This window comes from Narcine bancroftii, chromosome 7 (assembly GCF_036971445.1).
Source record: "Narcine bancroftii isolate sNarBan1 chromosome 7, sNarBan1.hap1, whole genome shotgun sequence".
Classification (NCBI taxonomy): domain Eukaryota; kingdom Metazoa; phylum Chordata; class Chondrichthyes; order Torpediniformes; family Narcinidae; genus Narcine; species Narcine bancroftii.
Window position 1 is genome coordinate 183,161,085 of NC_091475.1, and position 19,672 is coordinate 183,180,756.

The following is a 19,672-nucleotide window of genomic DNA, read 5'->3' on the forward strand; positions in this document are numbered from 1 at the left end:
CCCGTCTTCAAAATGGTGTTTTCAACAAGCCTGCCAGCTTGCCATGTTTCAGCCTCAAAAGCTACTGTAGAATTGATCTTATTAACCTCTGCACCTACTTCTGAAGTTCTTTCCAAAGTAGTTCCATTGTCTTTTGCAAAGCCACTGGTGCCTGAATGCCTGGCTTCAGCAAAGCTCTTGAATTTTAAATGAGATGTGAAGTAGATATCTATTTGTGAAGTGACCTACACTAAACAGCCCCCCACAATCTTTTAATATTTATATAATATAAAACACATAACAATATCCTCTACTCTGCTGTACTTCAGCTAGCATAGACAAAATTTTAGGTGTGGTGCAATGCTAAAGAAAACATTTGTGCCTTCCTACCACAAAAGATGATGCATCAGCAAACAAAAAATTGTTCTTTTGTTTATTACTGAACCATTCATAGAACAAATCAACAATGATCCTGTTATTTTCAGCCTAGAATCTACCCGTGGGCCTTACGATAACACTGGACAATTAAGATTTTGCTTCGTGAACACTTTTGGGTGTATTTTATGGATTTTGGGCTTCTGATCACGAAAATCAACTTAACATTTTCTGATCTCATACTATTTTTTCAAATAAACCCTAATTTTGTGATTTCCTGTTATATTTAACATCTACTTCAACCATACAAAACCACGAAGTGCATCCTGCCATTGAAAATTCATTTTCGACATTCACTCTTGGACTTCTTCCCCGCTGATCTTAGTGCAGTCAGAGACGAACATGGGAAAAAGTTTCACTGGGACATTGCAACCATGGCAAAGGGTGATCAGGGAGGGCAACTGGAATCCACCAATGCTGTTTAACTATTGTTGGACACGGATATGAGAGGCATTAAATGCTGAGTGTAAAAAGAAAATCAGTAGCAAAACATTTTTAGGTCAAATGAATGAATGCAATGTGTCAGCATCACATGCTAAAAATTAATAAAAGTTCATGTTTCTCCACCTTCCTAAGTGTTACAACAAATCTGAATTTACATTTGTGTTCAGACTAACGTTATCTATCATAATCCTCAATTTTTTTTTCAGGAAGCAAACCTTTGAAAAAAAATTGTTGTTCAGTCACAGTCACCTGACCTACACAGGAATCCAACAAAGGTTACTTGATGGCATGATAGATAGAATGTACACTGGGAACAGCAATAGTTTTAGATGTTTCTTTGAATTTCCAGCTGCAGGTGTCCAAAGTTGCATTTATTTTTGAGAAAGTGGGAAGAATAAAAGGTACCACTTGATGACCAATCAGCTTAAAATCTCTAAAACAAATCCTATGTGGTATCTGACTCAGACAACAATAAACACCAAATGTTTTGGTGTATAAGTTGACCAGCAGATAAGTCTACTCCCCTTTTTCAACCTCATTTTAATGGTTTTATGGTACATCTGGTTTATAAGTGGACTCCCAAAAACCATGATGCCTGAGATGTTGGGCGTTGACCAGCCTGTAAGTGACCGCAACAATCATAATGATCGAGCTGCTGGGCGTTGGCTGGAGGTGATTGTCATCATTGAGGCTCCATCGAAATGACAAAAGTATGAAGCGAGTTTCAAATTAAAAGTGAATGAAATGGCCAAGAAAATCAGCAACTGTGCTGCTCAAGAAAATATAATGTATATGAGAAGTTGGTAAGAGATTGGAGGAAGAAAGAGACTTTAAGAAAAATACCAAAAAGACAGTGATTGTTGAGAAAAGGAATCACTCATTGGTCAGAGTTGGAATCACATTGCAGAATAGGTACGTGAACAGAGGCAAGATTGCTACATAGTTACCCAAAATAAAATAAGAACATTTGCATTGTAGTGGGCAAAATCACACTCAGAACTTAGTAATGATTTTGAAGCTACAGTAGGCCTGTGCAACCATTTCATGAACAGGAAAAATCTGGTATTATGACAAAAATCAAAAATTCCTATGAAACTACCAAAAGATCTTGATCATAAAGTTGTAAGTTTTCACCAGTTTATTATATATAACCAGCAGAAATACCAGTTTTCATTGGAAACATGGATGAAATCCCATTAATTTTGACATGATGGGGAATAGAACAGTGGAATGGAGAGATGTGGAAACTGTGTAAACCAGAAGTACAGGCCATGGTGTTATTGTGCATGGTTGATGGGACAAAGTTAAGACCCATGGAATTTCAAGCACAAAATTAAACCTGTAATAAAATTCCCAGCAGATACTTCTGTACATTTTTATGAAAAATTTTGCGCCAGTACTCACAAGAGAAAAGGGCCTTGATTATGGTGAGGTGGAAATTGAACGGGCCTGTGTGCTGGACAATGTGGAGATTAAGGAAGCAGAAGTGTTGGATCTTCTTAAAAACATCAAAATTGATAAGTCCCTGGGGCTGGATGCGATATACCCCAGGATGTTGTGGGAAGTGAGTGAAGAGATAGCTGAGTCAGTAGCTATGATTTTTTTTTATTCTTAATTTTTGTTTTTTCTAATTTTTTACAATTACATTACATACATTTTATTCACAATTAATCATACATGGCTTTTACAAGTTGAAAATATAGAAAAAAAAGAGAAAGAAAAAGCCCACCAAATCCACTCAATCCCCTCGAAAGCCTGAGAAAAAGAAAATGAAAATAAATCCCCCCTTATGGGTGCTTAAGGATATAGCATCAGCCCCCTCTTCATACGGGATGTGGCTCATTGCCACAATATGCCCATGAACTCCAACACCCTTCACTTCACAGGTATTACATCAAAACAAAATTACCAATTTACTAGTCCATTACCTAATTCCAAATAGTTCCTTCTTATTAAAGGCAGAGCTCCCACAATATCTAATGCCTGTTATAATCAATAAAAAATTATTTTATCAGCTGATAGTACAATTTCCATTATCACTGGGTAACAGCATAAACTTGTATCCCTTGATCTCTTATCCTTATTTCATAATTCTTACCAAATAATTTTCAAATTCTCCATAAACTGATGAAACCACGAAGAAAATTTCCTTTCGTCACCGAAATCAATCATCTCACTCAAGTTCAATAATCCATTTTCCTTGCGCTGTCACCATCTTGTCCAACCAAAAGGCTGATCAAACTTGCTGCAGTTTCAGCAACTCATCTCTCTAATGGGCCCTGGTCATCACTCCAGATCCGAAATTATCTGAATCAAAGACATCTCTTCAAATTTAAAAACAACACCTTAATCCGCTCCAACAACAATAATTCTTTTCTTCAAAGGTATATTAAGGGTAAGTGGACTATTCTTCCTTCATATTTAGTCTCTTTTAACTTCATTTAGATGATCATTGGGCAACCTTCTCCTCCCAGGTGTTACATCAATACAAAGCTTCTAATTTACTAGTTCATTGCCTGATTCTGAATAATTTCCTCTCATTTACTCAGCCTATTGTGACAACATATAAATATGTTTTAGGGAGATAAATTGGGGCAGGGTTTTTAAGTGTAGGTCACATATAAACACTTTAAAGCAGATCTTATTTAAAATAATGGAGCTCTCCTCATGCTAGACATGTCGGGGCCAAGAGTCTTTGTAGAAGCTTTGGAGAGTGCCGAAGAGACTTCACTAATGGATTGTGGTTTACAAAAAGGCAACAGATGAAGGAACTTGTCGGAGCCGCATTCTCTCTGGAGTGGAACTTGCTGTTCTAGGAGGGTCAGGTTGCTTTGGAAGCAGAGAGAGTCAAACAAGCTTTCTCTCAGAGAGAGAGAGAGAGAGAGAGAGAGAGAGAGAGAGAGAGAGAGAGAGAGAGAGAGAGAGAGAGAGAGAAGTTCTACAGTTTTACAGTCGGCAGCAGCAACTGGGGCTGGAAGAGGACAACCTGGAAAGCTTGTGGAAAACCCCATTTTGGAAGATGGGTTGTGAGTGCTCAGCCTGGTCAAAGCCCTTGTGGTTCATGCAGGAAGAGAGGATTGGCTGTCTAATGTTTCACTTGAAATAAGAGAAATAAAAAGGAACTCTGTGGTGAGCTGAAAGAAAGAGGTTATCATCTGGAGAACCCTGAGGGGGCAAGTTTCATCAGCAAGACACTGAAGTGGCTGATTAAAAAGGAATCAGTTGTGGGTGTCCTGGAACAACAAATCGCTCTCTGAAAACCAACGAGAACCTTCCTGAGCAGTAACCATTTACCTTTCAAGCACCAAAGCCTGGTGAACTTTACAAATGTTAAATTCTATGCACAGTATAAGAATTGCCTGCAACCAGTGAACGTAGGAATGAGAAGTGAGATTGGGCTGTGAATCAAAGAACTTTTCTGAACTTACACACACATTACATACATGTGCACTTAGAATTAGAAGGGGGTTAAGTTAGGTTGTTTTCATGTTTAAAGATCATTAAAAGCAAACTTTGTTTAAGTAACAATTTGTCTTGGTGAATATCTACTGCTGTTGGGTTTTGGGGTCCTCTGGGCTCGTAACACTATTAAAAGGCAAAGTTTCCACAAAATCTATGCTTGTTTGCAATCCATAAAAAAATTATTTTTGCAATCCAGTAGTATAATTTTCATCGTCGCTGGATCACGCAACGTAAACTTATATCCCATTTCCTAAAGACTTCTTTTAACTTCAATAAAATGTCTTCTCTTGGCCAACAACCACGTAGCAATATCCTGATTTAAAACTAAACCTTCAAAGCATGATATTCTTTATTATTACTTTTTCGGTTGCTAAGGCAAAAATCTTTTCCTTATCTCGATATTTTGAACTTAATTACTATACAGTGAGATTTCTCATCTGATTGTGGCCAGGGTCTGAGGGCTCTATGTGCTTTTTCAATTTCAATTAGGCCTTCAAATTTATTTTCCCCAGAACCTTCGGTATCCATCCTTGAAGAAACTGAATCATGCCATGTTTTTCTTCTCCCTCCTCCAAACCAACAAAATCTTAATATTGTTACTCCTATTAAAATTTTCCATCTTATCATTTTTTTTCCAAAATTATCTTCCTCTCAACAATTTCTTCCTCAACTTCAGACTCCAAATTTTCTAGCTTTTCCTTTACATTTCCAACCTTCTGTTGAATTTTCGTAACTTTCTGATATTCTTCACCTTCTCATTCTTGTACCTGCATCATATTTGTTAATAACTGTTGTATTTTTCTTATATATTTCTATTCTCTCCCATTAAAGCACTTATTTGCACTTGCATCAATTCGATGATCTGTCCTTGCTTAAGGAATTTGTTTCCCTTAGCCCGGTGCCATCTTCCCCAGCTCGCTGTTCCCAGCAACTTAACTCTCTGACGGGCTCTGTTTGTCACTCCAGATCTGAGGTTTCTCTGCACCAAAGGCCTTCTTCACATCCAAGAACAACACCTTCATCCACTCCAGCAACAACACTTCTTCTCTTCAAAAGCATTTTAAAAGGCAAATGGACTATTCTTATATTTTTCCTTTGCATCTTAATCTTTGTTTACTTCATTTAAACAATCATTTTCTTGTATTTTCCTGGGAGCGTCAGAATACCATGTCCTACGTCCTTCCCATCACATCAGAAGCTATGATCTTTGAATCCTCTTTGGCTGCAGGGGAGGTGCCAGAGGGTTGGAGAATGGTAAATGTAGTCCCCTTGTTTAAAAAAGGTAGTAAGGAGAACCCTGGGAATTATAGACCAGTGAATTTTATGTCAGTGGTGTGCAAACTAAAGGAGAGGATTTTTAAGGGATAGTTTCTTGAGCGTGTGAAGGGAAGGTTGTGCTACACAAGTCTAAATTAGTTTTTTGAGGAGCAACAAAAGAAATTGATGAGGCAGTAGATGTTGTCTACATGAATTGTAGCATAGCATTTGACAAGGTTCCCCACAAGAGACTCATTCAGAAAGTCATGAGACATGGGATCAATGGAACTTTGACTATGTGGCTAAAAAAATTGGCTTGCTGGAAGAAAGCAGAGAGTAGTACTGGAAGGTAAGTATTCTGCCTGGAGGTTGGTGACTAGTGGAGTGCCACAGGATCCTGTTGTGAGACCCCTGCTCCTTGTGATTTTTATAAATTACCTGGATGAAGAGGCAGAAGGATGGGTCATTAAGTTTGCGGATGACACGAAGGTTGGAGGAGTTGTGGATGGAGATGAAGGCTGTTGAAGGTTACAAGAGAATATAGAAAGGATGCGGAGTTGGGCAGAAAAGTGGCAGATGGATTTCAATCCAGATAAGTGTAAGGTGAAGCATTTTGGAAGGACTAACCAGAAGTCTCAGTTCAGGGTTAATGGTCAGTTACTTAAGAGTGTGGATGAACGAAGAACCTTGAAGTCCAAATCCATGTTAATGCACAGGTTCATAGGATAGTTAAGAAGGCCTACGGGATGCTGGGATTTATTAATAGTATGATTGAATTCAAGAGTAGAGAGGACATGTTACAACTCTTTGGTAAGACCACACTTAAGAGTATTGTGCTCAGTTCTGGTCACCTCGTTATAGGAAGGATGTGGAAGTTCTAGAGAGGATGCAGAGGAGATTTACCAGGATGTTACCTGGCAAGGTTTGCAGAGCTGGGACTTCACTTTGGAGGAGGATGAGAATAGACTTGATAGAGGACTACAAGATTATGAAAGGATTAGATAGGATGGACAGCTAACATCTGTTTTCCAGGGCAGGATCAACAAACACCAGAGGACACAAGTACAAAGTGAAGGGAAGGAAGTTTAGGGGAGACATCAGGTGTTAAGTTGTTTTTTTTTAAAAATATATAAGAGTTTTGGATGCCTGAATGCCTTGCTGGGGATGGTGGTGGAGAATGAAACATTAGGGGCATTTAGAGACTCTTAGACAGACACATGGATGAAAGGAAAATAGGGGGTTATGGGGTTGGGAAGGTTTTGTATTTTTTTGGAAGAAAAATAATAGACAGCATAACATCAAGGGCCGAATTGATCTATGTTCTAGAGACTGATTAAAATCGTTTAAAAAGTGCGGTATCTCTTGTGCAATTAATGGCACGGAAGATGATTTATTGTGGGACACTGATGACGAAGCTGAAACCACCTCATCAGATACAGACTTGGACCCACATTGATGACTGTTTAAACAGTGGGAGTATGGATGTGCTTGCCAAGATTTTTGTCTCATACAATGATAGCGAGAGTGATTTTGAAGGGTTCTAAATGTGTTGTTTTCAGACAATGATGGCAATTTTGAAGGGTGCTAATTGTGTTGTTTTCAATGAAAATCTGCTGTCGTTTTTTTTTGTTTATCAAGGCTCAATTTATACACCAAATTTGTTTTTCTGTTTTGTATAGCGAATCAGCGTGGAGCAGTTTTTGAGCTGAACTTAAGGTTTCAAAAGTATATCTGGCATACAAATCAACCCCTCCCCTTTTGAGAGTTTATTTTAGGGTTTCACGGCTCGACTTAAACACCAAAATTCTTTGAGCTGTAGTTAGTAAAAGGATTGAGTAAACAACAAGGAAAAATGCTCCAGACTACAGGGGTTTTATTTTCTCAGGACCGTCCTTTCCCCTCATGTGCAATTTGGTACCTCTCAGTGGATATGCATAATAGCAAATATATTAGGCAAGCACATACATGCATCCAAGATTGCAGCAGTAATTCTCAATCACAAAAGCAGAGCTTCATGACAGCACCCAAGTCATGATCTTATGCAATGAATGAACAACAGAGCTGACCTCAACAAAGATTCACATCAAACTTGGCTGAATCCTCAGCATAATAATTTTTAACTCTTTTTCTCAGAGCTTTCCTTCACCTCTAAGCTTTAAATGGGAATGGAACTAATCAAAACTAATTGCTCAAACCAAAGCAATTACATTCCAGAACTAAGTTCATCCTCAGTAACCAAGTGAAAAAACACACTATGCTGGAGAAGCCCAGCAGATCAAACAATGTTCTTTATGTAGCAAAAGGTAAAGATATATAACTGACGTTTAGGAGTCTTTACATTTGCTACATAAAGGAGCTTCTCCAGCATGGTGTGTTTTTACTTTAACCATGGGGTCTACAGAATTTTGTAATTTACTCAGTAACCAAGTGAGCAGTTTCAGGACTGTCGCAGAGAGAGGAGCGAAGGGTTTGGAGACCAGGGAGTGTCGGGACCAGGCTTGTGAAAACAAGTTTAAAAGGGAGTGGAGGACAATTGGTGGGAGTGAGCGCTTCAGATTATAGGCAGTGACAAATAAAACGAGGGGAAGCTCAAGAGGAACAGCCAGTGTGTGAATGGTGCAGTGTCGGAATGGGAATTTGAGGTTTTGGCTCAAGAGGCTTTGGAGAGCAGAGGCTGAGGACATACAAGATCTCTGCATATAAACTAAGAATAGGTAATGGAGACAGTGGCTAGGGCAGTGGCATACTCCGAATACACAATGTGGGAAATTTGGGAGAGCCCACAATTGTCCTTGATGACAACACCTGTAAGAAGTGCATCCAGGTGTAGCTCTTGGAAGTCAGATTTAAGGAACTGGAACTGGAACTAGATGAACTCTGGATCATTCAACTTTTATTAGCTTAAAACTGAAGGTAGGATCTCACAGTGGTCTTCAGAAGGATTCTGGGTTTAGGTGGGAAACCGGGGTTATATGTTAGCAGATGGGGGTGGAGCCAGCCATCAGCACAACACACTGTCAGTGAATCCCAGTTCACTGCATTCACACTTTTCTGCAGAATTTTGGGTCTGTGAATGAAGACATGGGTTCAGGGAAGAAAAAAAGTTTAAAAATATAATTATTTACAGATTTAAGCTGTCCTGGGTGAGCACCTTAGCATCAGGGGGCCTTGGACTCCTTGTGTCTCCTTTTGAGGGAGAAGAAGCAGGCTGGGTCTCCAGCTCTACGGTGGAGGGGGATGCACTTTCCTCCTGAACCAGATCGCCTGAAGCCCTGACTGGGGTTGGCAAGAATGAGCTCCATAGCTTGCATGGCATTTGAAGCAATAGACCCACTGTTCAGGCAGGTGCCAAGTCACTGATGAAGACGGTATCCTCCCTGCCATCTGGGTGCTCCACATAGGAGTATGTGGGATTGGCTTGGAGCAGTTTCACCCTTTCCACTGGGATGGGGGGGGGGGGGGGGGGTGGTGTTGGTCTTGCTTCTCTTCACATGCTTACTGAGAAGGCCTGGTCCAGGAGTGGTGAGCCAGATTGGGAGTGTAGTTCCTGATGCTGACCTTCTTTTGAAATTGAATAGCTCATGAGGAGTAGCAGTGGTCACAGTACATAGCAGCAACTGGATGGAATGGAACTCCATAGGAAGGACTTCCTACCAGCGTGTCTGGAAGGCCTTTTGATTTCAGGGCCAGTTCGACACCCTGCTAGACTGTAGCTGCCCATTCCCTCGGGGGTTGTAGCTAGTAGTCCAGGTACTGACGTAGCTCGTCACTCATAAAGGATATGCTCCGGTCACTATGAATATAGCTGGGATACCCAAACAGGGTGAAAATGGAATCGAGGGCCTTTATGACTGACGAAGTGGACATGTCTGGACATGGAATGACGAACGGGAAGCGGGAGTACTCATCAATGATAGAAGGGAAGAAAGTGTTCCTGTTCGTGGAGAGGAGGGGGGTCCCTTAAAATCAACACTGAGCCGTTCAAAGGGCCTGGATGACTTGATCAGGTGCAACTTTGTGGGGTGGTAGAAGTGCAGCTTGCACTCTGCGCAGACCTGTCCTTGACGTCTTCCATGGAGTAGGGCTGATTGCACGCCTTGACAAAATGAGCCATGGGTAACCCCTGAATGGCAGAGCTCATTATGCAAAGACTGCAGTTGGCCGGTATGTGCAGAGGCACAGCTTCCTCTGGATAAGGCATCTGGAGGGTCCTGAAGGGCTCCTGGCTGATAGGCAATCTCATAATTGTAGGTGGAAAGCTTGATCCACCTTGCAATTTGTCAATTTGATTTTTCCCCTCTTGACATTATTAAGCATGAATGCGACAGAGCACTGTCAGTGAGCAACGTAAATTTCTTACCAGCCAGGTAGTGTTTCCAGTGCCTCATGGCTTCTGCAATGGCTTGAGGCTCCTTTTCTACAGATAGATTTCAGAACTCATGGCCTTGTAATGGCCGAGAAAAAAATGCTACTGGCCTGCCCGCCTGGTTGAGGGTAGCGGCCAGGACTATATCCAAAGCATCGCTTTCCACTTGGAAAGGCACATTATTGTCCACCGCCTGCATGGCGGCTTTCGCAATATGGTTCCAGTGGTAGTTAAAAGCCGTTTGGGCTTCAGCTGAGAGGGGGAAATTAGTGGCTTTTAAGAGAGGGTGAACCATAACAGCATACTGAAGGATACACTGGGAGAAAAATGCAAGGCATATCTCAAAGCCTTTGTGGTCCTGGGAATGGGGAGCTCTAACAGGGGGCGCATCCTATCAAGGCCAATGATGCCATTCTCCACCATGTCGTCAAGGATAGCCAGTTGTTTAATCCTGAACACACAGTTGTTTGAGTTATAAATGAGGTTCAGGGCTTTCAATACATGGATAAAACTCTAGAGGTTGGCATCATGGTCTTCTAAGGTATGGACACAGATGGTGATGTTATCGAGGCAGAGGAAGGTAGCTTTCAACCCATACTAATCCACCATTCTGTCCATCTGCCTCTGAAAGATAGAAATCCCGTTAGTCATACTGAAATGGACCCTCCGGAATTGATAGAGACGACCATTATATGGACAGTCCTCTGTACAGATTGACAGCTGGTGATAAGCAGCTTTCAGGTCAATGGTCGAATAGACCTGATACTGCGCAATTTCACTCACTATGTCCGAAATTCGAGGGAGGGGGGTATGCATCCAGAGGGGAGTGTGTACCAATTAATAGTTTGGCTATAGCCAATTATTAACCTGGACTGGTTTTCCTCTTTTCCCACTACCACTTGCGCTCTCCACGGGCTGATGCTAGGTTCCATGATACCTTCGTCAAGCAGACATTGTGTCTCAGACTGTATGAAATCTCAGTCTGCTGTGCTGTACCTCTTGCTCTTGGTAGCAATAGGTTTGCAGTCTGAGAACATATTCGGGAAGAGAGGGGGGAGGGGGTCAATATTTAGTGTGGAGAGTCTGTATATGGATTCTAATTATTAGGGGTCCTCTGTTCCAAACCGTTACAGGGGAGAGAGGACCAGAATAGTCCAAGGTCATGCTTTTCAAGTGACAGAAGTCCAGGCCCAACAACACTGGAGCACACAATTCATCAAGTACATTCAGGCGAATTTTACAAAATCCCCCCCTTCAAACGACAAATGCATTATACAATGTTATTGAATACGTGTGTAATGCAAATGAGATGCAAGGAATATACAATAATTGGAAGGATACATCTTTAGGTCCTATTCTTGCACACTCTGTGACTCTGTGAAGCTTTCAGTAGAGCCTGTGTCAATTAGGCACTTAGTGGAATGCCCATTTACCTTCACAGTCACTATGGAGGTCCAGAACCATCAAGGCTAGGACCCCAGAGACTCCATACTCCTCACTCGAGTGACTCCCACTGTGCTGGGTTGCCCTGCGGGAGTACGATGGCATCAACCTCGTGGTGCAGCAAGATGGTCTCCCTCCTTCCTCCTCCAATGATGAGTTTGAATTAGAATCATGGCAAAATGGCCCCAAGCCTTTTTGTGCCGTTTCCTTACTGCCATGCTCCATTGGCATGTAGTACACCAAGTGAGTTCAGGTGAATTTGGGCCAGACGGTTTGGGGCTGGAATCAAATCCGGGATCGGTGCAGGACGTGGACTTCCGCAGGCTTCCCCTCGTGCAGCAAAACCTCGCCCAAGGCCCTACCTTGCCACAGCTGCAACACACTGAGTCATTAACCGGGCAACGAGATCAGGGACGCTGGCTCTTGCAAGGGAGTGTTACCTAGCACGAGAAGTTGCAGCCATTAGGGCAGGGGTGGCAGGAGCAGCTGGTTTTGGAAGGGGTCACCTGGGTGAGTGAGCGCGTTGGCTTCGAGATCGTCGTTCTCAAGCTTGGCTTGTTCCAATGGTTTGGCCGGTTCAATGTGACTAGCCAGGTCCTTCTTACCCAACTCAAGCAGTTGCTGCCTTGGGTTGAGATTCTAAATTGGAGAAAGGCCAATTTTGAGGAAATGAGAAAGGATCTAGAATGCGTGAACTGGGATAATTTTTTTTTTGGGCAAGAATGTGTGTGGTAACTGGGAGACCTTCAAAAGGTGAAATTTTGAGAGTACAGAGTTTTTATGTTCCTGTCAGGATTAAATGCAAATTTAACAGGCATAGGGAACCTTAGCTTTTGAGAGAGGTGCACAGAGGTATAGATAATACCGAGCAAATGAGGCACATGAGGAGTATAAAAATTGCAAGAAAGAGCTCAAGAAATAAATCAGAGAGCTAAAAGAAGACACAAGGTTGCTTTGGCAGATAATGTGAAAGAAAACCCTGAGGGTTTCTACAAGTATATTAAGGACAAAATTGGTCCCCTAGGAGATCATAGTGGCTGGCATGTATGGAGCCAAGAGATGGGGAAGATCTTAATTTTCTTTTTTTTTGCATCAGTATTTACTCAGGAAACTGGCACAGAATCTAGGGATATGAGCAATACAAGCAGTGAGGTCATGGAAGCTATAATAATGGTTTGCTGCTGCGGTCTCCTACTCTGAGGATCTTCTCCCAAGCTTCTCAGAATGGGGATGTTGTCCCACTCTGGTGCCCTGCATCAGCCCACTGGTTTCCTGGTGTAGACAGCCCTAATATCAGCTGCTCCACACCTGCTGTAATCGCACTGCAGGCACTGTGATGGCAACAGCGCACTGCGCAGGCACTGTGATGGCAACAGCGCACTGCGCAGGCACTGTGATGGCAACAGCGCACTGCGCAGGCACTGTGATGGCAACAGCGCACTGCGCAGGCACTGTGATGGCAACAGCGCACTGCGCAGGCACTGTGATGGCAACAGCGCACTGCGCAGGCACTGTGATGGCAACAGCGCACTGCGCAGGCACTGTGATGGCAACAGCGCACTGCGCAGGCACTGTGATGGCAACAGCGCACTGCGCAGGCACTGTGATGGCAACAGCGCACTGCGCAGGCACTGTGATGGCAACAGCGCACTGCGCAGGCACTGTGATGGCAACAGCGCACTGCGCAGGCACTGTGATGGCAACAGCGCACTGCGCAGGCACTGTGATGGCAACAGCGCACTGCGCAGGCACTGTGATGGCAACAGCGCACTGCGCAGGCACTGTGATGGCAACAGCGCACTGCGCAGGCACTGTGATGGCAACAGCGCACTGCGCAGGCACTGTGATGGCAACAGCGCACTGCGCAGGCACTGTGATGGCAACAGCGCACTGCGCAGGCACTGTGATGGCAACAGCGCACTGCGCAGGCACTGTGATGGCAACAGCGCACTGCGCAGGCACTGTGATGGCAACAGCGCACTGCGCAGGCACTGTGATGGCAACAGCGCACTGCGCAGGCACTGTGATGGCAACAGCGCACTGCGCAGGCACTGTGATGGCAACAGCGCACTGGGCATGCACAAGTTCCACGAGGGCACATTAAATGAAATGAGTACTAGTGAGGAACAGACGCCATGCTATGGGCTCACTTTCTCTTTGATTGCGTACAGTAAAGTTGTTTGGTGTGTTACAAGCTCAGAGGACCCCAAAACTCAACAGCAATACATATTCACCACGACAAATGGTTACTTAAACAAAAGTTGCTTTTAATTATCTTTAAACATGAAAATAGAATCAAACTTTAACATCACTATTGACTTAACTAATCTAACTTAACCCCTTCTAATTCTAAGCGCACATGTATGTAATGTGTCTGTAAGTTCAGAAAGGTTATTTGGTTCACAGTCCAATCTCACTTCTCATTCCTCCTTTTTGTTTCTCTTATTCCAAATGTAACATTAGACAGCCAGTCCTCTCCTCTTGCATGAACCACAAGGGCTTTGACCAGGCCATCTGCCAAAATTGAGCTTTCCACAAGCTTGCCAGCTTGTTCTGTTCCAGTCCCAGCTGCTCTTACTAGCTGTAGCACTGAAGAAGTGATGTGTGTGTGTGTGTGTGTGTGTGTGTGTGTGTGTGTGTGTGTGTGTGTGTGTGTGTCTCTCTCTCTCTCTCTCTCTCACACAGAGAAAGCCTGTTGGACTCTCTCTGCTTGCAAAACCACATGACCCTCTTGGAACAGGATGTTCTCCTTCAGACTGTCTGAGGCTCCGACAAGATCTTTCATCTGTTGCCTTTTATAAACAACAATCCATTAGTGAAGTTTCTTTAGCTCTCTCCAAAGCTCTTGCAAGAGCTGTGTAACCGATATGTCTAGCATTAGCAGAGCTCCAGTATTTCAAATAAGATCTGTTTTAAAAAGTGCTTGTATGTGACTACTCTAACAAACCTTTCCCAATTTACCTCCCAAAAACATATCTATATACTCTGTCACATGTGCTCATCATTTGCTGACTCATCTAGTTATTCAGCATGCAATGACAAACATGGTGTCAGAAGTGGGATTGAGACCATCCCAAGCCCAAGGCCTTCCAATCAGTTACAATGAGTAACCAGAATCACATTTGCAACAGTCGCCTTGATGGCAGGCAGATTTAGATGGCCTGACCCACTCACATTTGAAGGGAATGTAGCAGAGAACTGGCATATTTTTCGGCAAGAGTACGACATATTTATTGTGGCAGCACACAGTGACAGGCCTGCCCGCACCAGAGTATACATTTTGTCCCATTATAAGGGAGAGTCGTTTGTGTATGCACACAAAGTGCTCAAAGAGAAACTCATTATCAGCTTGGCTGAGTCGAGAGAGGACACTAAATGCTTAAAATGAAAATTCAAGGAAATGTGCAATCCACAGAGAAACATGTTGATGGAAAGGCACAAGTTTAATACTACAGACCAAAAGCCTGGTGAGTCAATCCACTCATACATCAGTGATTTGAAAATCGGGGAAAAGACCTGTAACTTTGGAACACTCTATGAGGAATTAATTAAAAATAGGATGACTTGTGGTATTTGTGACGATAGTATGCAGGAAGTGCTTCTGCGCAACAGCGAGCTAATGCTAGCAAAGGCCATCTTTACCTGTCTGGCATACGAAAACTACCGAGGAAACAGCAAAAAGCTGACCTCTCCACGACAACAGATCATGAGCCTCATCGCAATCCAGGCAGGACCAGTGAACAGACAGTGGCTGGAGGCCAGGAGAAAGTGCCAGCTAAGCCATCCCAAACCCTTGTCCAGGGTAGGGTGCAGTAACTGTGGAGCGATCACATGCCAAGAAGAGAAATATGCTCAGCATTCAGCCAGTAGTGCAGAACCTGCGGAAAGTGGAACCATTTCAGCAGATGCTACAGATCCAGGCAGCACACCAACACACGGACCAGTCAGAGAAGGACGATCGACCAGTTGGAGCCAGAACAGGGGAGAGACAACTCTGATGATGAATACTATGTCAATGGCCTGACCCTGTGGATAGCAGGAAACCCAGCAGAAACCCGGATCAGAGGAAATAACAAGGCCTTCGTATCTATGAAAGTTAATGGAAAGGTGGAGGAGATGAAGGTCCACAGGAGCAAAGTGCAACGTCACATCATTAAAGACATCCAACCAGCTGGAAAAAACAGAACAGGCTAAACCATGTGTCAGGTCAATGAGTCTGGTGGCATATGGAGGCAGCAGAATCCAAACCAACAGCATGGTGCAGCTGTAGTTCTATGTACATGGATGGTTACATGTATTATTGACCTTCGTGGTCCACAAGGACGTCATGCCTCTGCTAGGCCTGAGCGCATGCATGAACATGGGACTCGTTTCATTCAGCAAAGAGGTACACCAGATTAGCCCCTCTGAAGAAGATCTATCACAGACAATTTTTTTCAAATACTGCGAACTTTTCATGGATGAGCTGGGGAAGCTACCAGTGACATATTCCATGCAGCTCGTCCCGGAAGTAAGACCCATGGTTCATTCGGCACACCACATACCAATGGCGATGAAGAACAAGGTCAAGGCCAAGCTGGACAGAATGCAGGACTTTGATGTAATCACTCCAGTTTCAAAGGCAACCCAATGAGTGTCCTCCATGATGGCCACTAAGAAGAAAGACAGACAACAGGAGATTTGGATCTGCATAAACCCACGAAATCTCAATGCAGCTCTGAAGAGATTGCATCACCCCATGTACACTGTAGAAATTGCTGCTTAGATGGCCGGCAATACGGTATTCTTGATCCTAGATGTGAAAAACTAGTTCTGGCAAGTCTCACTCAACTATAACTCGTCACTACTAACCATGTTCAGCACTGCGTTTGATCGGGTCAGGTTCCTCTGAATGCTATTTGGAATCAATTCGACCAGCGAAATATTCCAAAGATCCATGGAACAAATTTTCACCGGGTACCCATGCTCGATGATGTACTGGTAGGCTGCAAGACTCAAGAGGAACATGATGCAAACTTAAAGAAGGTGCTTAACTAAGGACGGAAGGTAAACCTGAGGCTCAACCAGTAGAAATGCAGGTTCCGCCTAAACCAAGTCAGCTACATAGGCCACATGTTCACCAGCAAAGATCTAAAGGGGGACCCCTCCAAAACAAGGGCCATAAGCAAAATGCCAGTGTCAACAGATGTGGTAGCCCTGCAAAGATTCCTTGGCTTAGTAAACTGCCTGGACAAATTTATCCCCAACTCAAGGGAACTGACAGCCCCATTGAGGCAGCTGATGCACAAAAATGTTGAGTGGTCCTGGCTTGAACAGCAGCAGGATGCTTTCAACACTTTAAAGAGACACAGGTCATGCCCACCAGTCCTCTCCTACTACAAGGAAAGGGAAGGTTGAGAATCACAGCTCTAGTCCCAATTGTTACTGAAATATTTTGCTTGAGGAAAATTGTCACTAGCCCATTTCCTTTGGAGTTATGAAATCGTGCACCTAACGAGTCAATGAGGGACAATTAAAATAGTAGTTTACAAATTTTTTTCTTTCCATCCACCTACCATCTTAAGCAATTCCTTACTAATCACAGAGCACCTATGGCATAGGGAATGGTTAAAGCGGTATGTGAGTGGAGCTTGCAGGCGCCTCAGATTGAAGAGACTGCCATCCGTGCGGTACCGGATGTAAACAGCGTCTTCATTGTTGAGGTCTTTCATGGCTTGGTTCAGCATCATGCTGAAGAAGATTGAAAAGAGGGTTGGTGCGAGAACACAGCCTTGCTTCACGCCATTGTTAATGGAGAAGGGTTCAGAGAGCTCATTGCTGTATCTGACCCGACCTTGTTGGTTTTCGTGCAGTTGGATAATCATGTTGAGGAACTTTGGGGGGCATCCGATGCGCTCTAGTATTTGCCAAAGCCCTTTCCTGCTCACGGTGTCGAAGGCTTTGGTGAAGTCAACAAAGGTGATGTAGAGTCCTTTGTTTTGTTCTCTGCACTTTTCTTGGAGCTGTCTGAGGGCAAAGACCATGTCAGTAGTTCCTCTCTTTGCATGAAAGCCGCACTGTGATTCTGGGAGAATATTCTCGGCGACACTAGGTATTATTCTATTTAGGAGAATCCTAGTGAAGATTTTGCCTGCAATGGAGAGCAGCGTGATTCCCCTGTAGTTTGAGCAGTCTGATTTCTCGCCTTTGTTTTTGTACAGGGTGATGATGATGGCATCACGAAGGTCCTGAGGCAGTTTTCCTTGGTCCCAACAAAGCTTGAAAAACTCATGCAGTTTGACATGCAGAGTTTTGCCGCCAGCCTTCCAGGCCTCTGGGGGGGATTCCATCCATACCTGCTGCTTTGCCACTTTTCAGTTGTTCAATTGCCTTATATGTCTCAACCTGGGTGAGGACCTCATCCAGCTCTAGCCTTAGGGGCTGTTGAGGGAGCTGGAGCAGGGCGGAATCTTGGACTGGGCGGTTGGCACTGAAAAGAGATTGGAAGTGTTCTGACCATTGGTTGAGGATGGAGATCTTGTCGCTGAGGAGGACTTTGCCGTCTGAGCTGCGCAGCGGGCTTTGGACACAAGACACAAGAGAAACTTGTCCGTGAACTACTCTTTGCAGACGATGCCACTTTAGTTGCCCGTTCAGAGCCAGCTCTTCAGCGCTTGACGTCCTGTTTTGCGGAAACTGCCAAAATGTTTGTCCTGGAAGTCAGCCTGAAGAAAACTGAGGTCCTCCATCAGCCAGCTCCCCACCATGACTACCAGCCCCCCCATATCTCCATCGGGCACACAAAACTCAAAACGGTCAACCAGTTTACCTATCTCGGCTGCACCATTTCATCAGATGCAAGGATCGACAACGAGATAGACAACAGACTCTCCAAGGCAAATAGCGCCTTTGGAAGACTACACAAAAGAGTCTGGAAAAACAACCAACTGAAAAACCTCACAAAGATTAGCGTATACAGAGCCGTTGTCATACCCACACTCCTGTTCGGCTCCGAATCATGGGTCCTCTACCGGCATCACGTACGGCTCCTAGAACGCTTCCACCAGCGTTGTCTCTGCTCCATCCTCAAAATTCATTGGAGCGACTTCATCCCTAACATCGAAGTACTCGAGATGGCAGAGGCAGACAGCATCGAGTCCACGCTGCTGAAGATCCAGCTGCGCTGGGTGGGTCACGTCTCCAGAATGGAGGACCATCGCCTTCCCAAGATCATGTTATATGGCGAGCTCTCCACTGGCCACCGTGACAGAGGTGCACCAAAGAAGAGGTAGAAGGACTGCCTAAAGAAATCTCTTGGTGCCTGCCACATTGACCACCGCCAGTGGGCTGATATCACCTCAAACCGTGCATCTTGGCGCCTCACAGTTCAGCGGGCAGCAACCTCCTTTGAAGAAGACCGCACAGCCCACCTCACTGACAAAAGACAAAGGAGGAAAAACCCAACACCCAACCCCAACCAACCAATTTTCCCCTGCAACCGCTGCAACCGTGTCTGCCTGTCCCGCATCGGACTTGTCAGCCACAATCGAGCCTGCAGCTGACGTGGACTTTTACCCCCTCCATAAATCTTCATCCGCGAAGCCAAGCCAAAGAAAAGATGTGAGTGGAAAAAAAAAGGTTGAGAACCACTGGCCTAGGTGCAGCATGCCTGCAAGACGGAAAACTGGTCATGACTATGACTATGGTAGGCAGATTACCATACACATAGTCATGACCACCTACCCTGGTGACATTACTGAACAAACCAATAAATGCAGCGCCAGCAAGACTACAGTGAACGATGCTCAGACTCCAGAAGTACAACATCACTCTGGTTCACAAGTGTGGTAAGGAGATGCACTTTGCTAATGTCTTATCATGTGCCCCCAGAAAATTATCAATCCAGCAGGTCAAAGAAGACAGTTTTGAGGTTATAACAGTCACCCACATATCCTCAGCCTGGCTGGAGGAACTAAGAAAACACACGGCAGAAGACAGTACCTTAGCCACCCTAGGCACCTTCATCAAGGGTAGCTGGCCGAACAAGTAGCTCAGTCTGGCACCAGCAATACAAACCTATTTTCAATCCTGGAAACTCCTTTTGACTATGCCAATGCGGTCGTAGTCCTGTGGAGTCTGCATTCTTATTACCTGCCCTTTTGACAATGGCTCCAGTGGTCAGCTTGTTCTGTCATAACATTTCTTTTGCACCAGCCTTCTGTTCAGCAGCGGGGCCTGGACTTCTTGCAGGTTTCTTGACTGAGGCTCCAGAAGCCTCCTTGAGACCAGTAGAGTTGTCCTAGTCTG

At 44.2% G+C, this 19,672-nt stretch overlaps 1 protein-coding gene across 2 annotated transcripts in view; it reads right to left on the reverse strand.

Annotated features, from left to right (window-relative positions):
• LOC138739480 (probable tRNA methyltransferase 9B) overlaps positions 1–19,672 on the reverse strand; it is a 78,020-nt gene that overhangs the window by 32,019 nt on the left and 26,329 nt on the right. The gene's annotated exons all lie outside the window — the stretch shown is intronic.